Below are 7,399 nucleotides of genomic sequence, written 5' to 3'. Positions count from 1 at the left end.
CAGAGAACAAGGTGCCGGTGCAGGTGTTACGTGCTGTCTCTTCTCACTTTATAGATCTCTTGGATATGGAACAACAAGTTTTGATGGAGAAATCATTGCAATAAGTGAAAGTCTCAGGAATCTTCTATGCCACATCAATAAATTTACGAATGCAGTTATATTGTCAGACTCCAAAGCAGCTATTCTATCAATAGTCTCTAAACACACACCTTCATCTCAAACAGCAGAAATAACTAAAATGCTCTCTCAATTAATATCACTCAATAAAAGAATTGTATTCCAATGGATACCATCCCACTGTGGAATCCTGGGAAACGAGACTGCGGATGCTTTAGCAAAGAAGGGCAGCACTGCTACTTACAGACCTGTTACTAAATCTACGTATTATTCTGTGAAAAGATTTATTAAATCTACATACTTAGACTTCAACAAACAAAATTTGATAACACAATCTCAAGGGAAAAATGGAACTCTCTGCATCAAAATCCACAGTTAATTCCAGATTTACCACGAAAATCGTCTGTAGCTGCATTTAGATTGGCAACAGGCCATGACTGTTTGGCCAAACATCTGCATAGAATTGGAATATATCAGTCCCCTAACTGCCCATTGTGCAACTCAAACCAAGAAATGGATTCGGAACACCTCAAAATCTGTGCTTCAGTGGCTGACCATGATAATATCTTTGAAAAATATTAGAGTGCAAGAGGTCAAATGACTTTATTGTCAAACGCCTGACATTAGAAAACAACAAACAACAACATTTCCTCTGTTGGAAGGCACTTACTGAAGCATGGTTACAAAGCTGAGGACTCGGTAGCTTTCAATCAATCACTATGTTTAATGAAGTTTGTGAAAGAAAAACGGAATGAACTTGACTGACAGTAATTCATGCAAAATCTAGCTAGTGGAAAACTGCCCAGTTCTATTTCTGTTTACCTGCACATAATGCATGTGTGGAAAGAATGCACAATGGTCAGATGACAGGAATAGTCTAAAAATTGAATCCATTAGAGCAGCGTTTCTCAAACTATGGCCCGCGGACCACCTGCGGTCCTTAAAAAATGCAGAAGAAAAAATAAATTTCAAACGAATTGCGTATCACTCTATAGCTGAAAATCTCAGAGTTTGGAAATAACACATGGCAATCGCCTTTCACTTTTTCTTTCAGTACTGACATATTATGAAATGTATTACCCTATCCATCTACTGACTTCCCACTCTACTCTCAACAACAAAAGAGGAATTTTAAGCGCTATGAATGTGGTATTTCTCTGCACATCTAATGCCGCACCTGTAACCCAGTCAGGGACCATCCAAATCCATAACAGAGGACCGAACCTTTTGATGTATTGATGACTAGTTTTGCCGACATCCAGTCTGCACATTAAAATGGTCACGCACTGTACGTCGTACACCAATAATACAACTCTGAGGTCACAATTTGAAACTTACTTTCCAAGTAAATATGACGAATTTTCATGGGTTCGTGATCACTTTCATTGCGATATTGAAACTAACAAACTTTCATTGAGTGAAAGAGAACAGTTAATTGAACTCTCGAATGACACCGGACTTAAAACGAAATTCCAAGCGGAAGGTATGGTTAATTTCTGGACCTCATCACAAGAGAAAAGAGAATATAGTGAACTGTACAAAGGTGCTTTAGAGATTATAATTCAGTTTGCTTCTACGTATCTGTGTGACAAAGGGTTTTCATCACTAGCTCTAATAAAAACAAAGTGGGCTACCGAAATTGACTCGATGTATGTGACAATCTCCAACTTAAGCTTACCAGCATACGTCCGGATATAGAGTGCAAGAATCGGCAGACTCATTTTATTTTATTTTTTTTATTTTATTGGGTTATTTTACGACGCTGTATCAACATCTAGGTTATTTAGCGTCTGAATGATATGAAGGTGATAATGCCGGTGAAATGTGTCCGGGGTCCAACACCGAAAGTTACCCAGCATTTGCTCGTGTCGGCAGGCTCATACATCTCATTGATATGAGTACCAACATTTATTTTTTTTAGTTAATAAGTTAAAGATTATCCAAACTCAAATAGCCTTGAATTATTAAAGAAACCAAATGAATTTTCTTCTATTAACAGTAGCTTAATTAGTTAACACTAATATAAAATTGATTCAATTTAATTAATTTTAATTAATTCTATTTTAAAATATAAGTATACTGGTATTAAAACATTCTACAAAAATTATAAATTTACTTTCAAAGGGAATTAGTGTGAGGTGGTCCGCGGAACTGTTCCAACTTAAAAAAGTGGTCCCTACTTCAAAAAAGTTTGAGAAACGCTGCATTACAGCAATTCTGATGGTTCAATAAAGACATGTCACGATTGCAATTTCATGAATATCTTATGTAAAACAACGTGTTGCTGAAGAAGATTTAACCTTCAGAAAAATATTACTGGTTTAAGATTAACGAACTGAATCATAAATTCAACTGTATAATATAAATGACACTCAGGAGGAAATTAAACGCAGAATAAATATGGGAAATGCCTGTTATTATTCGGTTGAGAAGCTTCATCATCCAGTCTGCTGTCAAAAAATCTCAAAGTTAGAATTTATAAAACAGTTATATTACCGGTTGTTCTTTATGGTTGTGAAACTTGGACTCTCACTTTGGGAGAGGAACAGAGATTAAGGGTGCAAATCTAGTCTTTCAGGTAAAGCTCCATGTAGAGCAGATTTGAATAATTTCAAGGGAAAAATTGTCCCGGGACCGGTTATCGATCCCGGGACCTCTGGTTCCTGGCAGTGGTCACTGTCACACATCTGTGACACAGTGCACGAGGGTTGGTCACCAAAAGGACACTGAGAGGTGGAGCTTAAACTGAGAGCATTCAATCCGGCATCGAAACTGGAATCCGGTGTGGCTTAATGGATAAAGCGGCAGCACGTAGAGCTGAAAGCCCGGATTCGAGTCCCGGTGCCGGAGAGAATTTCTTGATACGTTCAACCAGAGGTCCCGGGATCGATACCCGGCCCCGGGACAATTTTTCCCTTGAAATTATTCAGAGATTAAGGGTGTTTGAGATTAAGGTTCTTAGGAAAATATTTGGGGCTAAGAGGGATGAAGTTACAGGAGAATGGAGAAAGTTACACAACGCAGAACTGCACGCATTGTATTCTTCACCTGACATAATTAGGAACATTAAATCCAGACGTTTGAGATGGGCAGGTCATGTAGCACGTATGGGCGAATCCAGAAATGCATATAGAGTGTTAGTTGGGAGGTCGGAGGGAAAAAGACCTTTGGGGAGGCCGAGATGTAGGTGGGAAGATAATATTAAAATGTATTTGAGGGAGGTGGAATATGATGGTAGAGACTGGATTAATCTTGCTCAGGATAGGGACCGATGGCGGGCTTATGTGAGGGCGGCAATGAACCTCCGGGTTCCTTAAAAGCCAGTAAGTAAGTATAATTGTGTGGTATTAATATGTTATTTGTTGCACTTTGTAAAGTTTTTATGTATTTTTATGACCACACCAAAAAAATAAGTCGTAATTACAATTGGACGGTTGGAGTCCCGAATTCTTGATGGCAACCCTATCATGTTATTGTGATGTACCCAAGTACATATCATATTTCCGTGCGTAAATAATCACTTAGTGATTTAAGACGGCGCTCATTCCGTCGGATCCCGGCCACTTAGTCAGTCGTAATGAGTGCACCTCTGCACAGTGTGTTGGATACTGTGCCACTGTCACACATCTGTGACACAGTGCATGAGGGTTGGCCACTAAAGGGAAACTGAGAGGTGGAACTTAAACTGAGGGGATTCAATCCGGCATCGAAACTGAAATCCGGTGTGGCTTAGTGGAGCTGAAAACCCGAGTTCGAGTCCCGGTGCCGGACAGAATTTTTCTCCGCTCCACCCATCCTTCATCATAACCCTATTATAGTTACACCACTGATCCATTAGGCCTGCAGGTATACTGAATTCCAGAATTGATACTCTATTGGCAAGTCTATCGTGCTATCAAAAAGGAGTGCGTTATATGGCAGTAAACATTTTAATAGCCTCCCTATCGATATAAAAAATGAAACTCAAAACATAAAATTATTTAGGGCCAAATTAAAGAAGTACCTAATTTCTCACGCCTTCTATTCTGTAGGTGAATTCATGACATTCATCGATGCTTCATGATACTGATACTAAAACTTGCCCCCCTAATAAAAGATGTAGGTCATCCCATATTATTTGCAGATGACACAAGTATAGTAATTACAGCCAATAACTCCAACACATTCCAATCTTCAACAGAGGAAATTCTCTTCAAAATATGTGACTGGTTCTCAGTCAATAAATTGGTATTAAATTGTAACAAAACTAACATAATTCAATTTAAATCCTGTGCAAATTCAACCTCGCAAATTTCTAGTGCAATAATTAATAATAGATCCCTATTAGAAACAACAACAACCAAATTTCTTGGCTTAAAAATCGATAATGTGTTAAATTGGAAAAATCATATTAAAGAAATTACCCCCAAACTAAATTCAGCTTGTTTTGCTATTAGATCCATGCAAAAGATAGTAAATATCAATACCTTAAAAACAATATACTTTGCATACTTCCACTCGGTAATGAGTTTTGGAATAATATTCTGGGGAAATTCCACAGATAGTAACAGTATATTCCTATTACAAAAAAGAGTAATTAGAATAATAGTATGTGCCAAATCTAGGGAATCGTGTAGGAATATTTAAAAAAAAACTACAAATAATGCTCATGGCTTGTCAGTATATCTTTTCATTAATAATCTTCCTCGTATGTAATCGTGAAAACTTTGTAACTAATTCAACAGTTCATAGTATAAATACACGTCAAAAAAATGACTTTCATACTCCATCGGCAAGTCTATCGTGCTATCAAAAAGGAGTAAGTTATATGGCAGTAAACATTTTTAATAGCCTCCCTATCGATATAAAAAATGAAACTCAAAACATAAGATTATTTAGGGCCAAATTAAAGAAGTACCTAATTTCTCACGCCTTCTATTCTGTAGGTGAATTCATGACATTCAATAACACTTCATGATACTGATACTATAACTTTGTGTTGTACTAGTAGACTATATTGTAAACCTCTTCTGTATATTTCATCTAGACTGTGACTATAAATTAAGACTTTATAGTAGTACTATGTTTTTTTCACTTGATCCATATTCTAGCTGTGAAGCAATGTACTGTTGTGCCCAAGGATTATGGCAAGCATCATAACTTTGGTTATGACTAGACTTCGCTGAATTGCCACACGCAGCATGCAATCAGGTTGCCGATGTACGGTAGTATAGAAGAGGTGAGAGACCTCCTGGTCTCGTAGTATAAGCAGTTCATGTTAAGAGCTGTGACCGGTCCAAATAGATAGAGCAGCTACAGCTAATGTATACCTATGTAAGCACTTGTTTTTGCATTACTGTGGTTGGAATAGTCAAAGCTTAACATCTGTTCAGTGCAGACAAGAATTCAATCAAACATACTACAATGAGAGTGTTGCTGTTCCAAACAATTGCCCCTGGAATACCCTTACCCCCGCAGCCAGTCTTGACCCGTTGGAAAACGCGGTTGGATGCTGTTAATTATTATGCAAAATAATGGAGGTAATTGATGAATTGGATAGCACAGACAGTTCTGCTGTTGTAGCTGTAAAATCATTGCCTTCTGAACAGCTATTGGAAGATATTCTGTTCATTGATTCTAATTTTAAAATCGTGTCCAAAAGTATCACCTTGTTAGACTCGTCTAATCTACAACTCTCAGAAGCCCTTAATATAGTATATAAAGTATCACAAACCGTTATCCAAAATAACAATTCACTAATGTCAGAAAAAGTGAAATGTAAGTTTAGAAACATTATTGCTAAAAATTCTGCCTATTCACAACTTCGTATTATAAATGATGTATCATCAGGTCACGACAAGACGTCTGAAGTTGGTGTACTAAAAAGTAGTGACTTTCCGTTCTTCAAATATGTACTTATTACATCGTGTAATGTCGAACGTACATTTCCCCAATATAAAAACTGTTTAAGTGACCATCGGAGGAGGTTACTTTGCAGTCGCTCAAAATGTATGTAACTCTTCAATGCACATATTCAAGGACGATGTGGGTATATTACATTAAATTTTAAGAGTTAATATATCTCACTACAAAATAATTGTGTATTTACATGTTTAGACATTTCCTACTTCAATGGTCATTCATTATATTTCTTGAATGCAGGATACAGGTTTATTGTAACCGCAGTATACTGCTCAGTGTTTACATCAGAGACATACTCCATCCGTTGCACGTCCCCTTCTCGTACAGTCTATACCGCGTGCGCAGTAAACCTTGCGATTCTCGTGGCAATTCCACGAAGTCTAGTTATGACCATAAGCAATATATTTTCACTTTATTTGAAAGTAATTAAATCGTACTTATCAAAACATTCAGATCAAACTGTGAAGACATGCTTACAACACACGACAGAGCTTAAAGATTACAGCCGAACATTTTAGGGAAGTCAGCAGAAGTCGAAATCCAGTCCTCGAACAAGACAGGAAGTGTGTACGCTTGCATTTTAGCGCAAAGCCATTCTTACGCAGTAGCTGACATAATAAAGAAAATCACAGATTGTGCACTAATCACTGACAATTCGCATCACTTGCGAGACTTCTAATTGGTGATCATTTTGAATTCCGATTTTCTATTGGTTCAATCAAAACGAAGACGATTCAGACCTTGAATATTGTGAGCGTTCCTTAAGTCTGTATTGTTCCAAGTGACAACAGGAAACCCCGATTTCTAAATAATGGTTGAGAACCGATAACGTGGTGTTCAGCCAGTGCAATATCGTCTTTTTAGAAGATTCGCGGGCAAAATAGAGTCACTCTGTTAAATCACAAAGGCGCGATTCGAGAACTTATAAAATGAACACGGAGCGTCCAAAGCGCGGTCATTAGTCACTGGTCAAGACAGAGGTCGTAACTTCCCGACGCACAGTGGTCTAAAATCCATAATTAGGAGGACAAATGGAGAAAAATGACATGTAAAAAAATGAAATTAAACCCTTAAATTATTTTTCCTATATAACTGAGTAACACTGAATTGATAATCTTAATCAGCGGAGGTGGCTGCATAGCGAGATAAGAGGCCGGTAACATGCCACATTTCGCCACCCAGCATTCTTACTCAGCAAGCGCCGCGAGTCTGCCGTTTTCCTTGTGCTGTAACTCTGTTGTAAGTGGTCGATTCCATTCATATTTGGTACCAACATGTCAAGTAGTTCTTTAGGTATGTAACACTGTTTGTTTGTGTTACATTTAATGTTATTATAGTATGTCAAATTAGCATGATTGGACACGGGACAAAATATAAATAT

The sequence above is a fragment of the Periplaneta americana genome, chromosome 4 (assembly GCF_040183065.1).
Source record: "Periplaneta americana isolate PAMFEO1 chromosome 4, P.americana_PAMFEO1_priV1, whole genome shotgun sequence".
Lineage (NCBI taxonomy): Eukaryota > Metazoa > Arthropoda > Insecta > Blattodea > Blattidae > Periplaneta > Periplaneta americana.
This window is presented reverse-complemented; position numbering follows the sequence as displayed.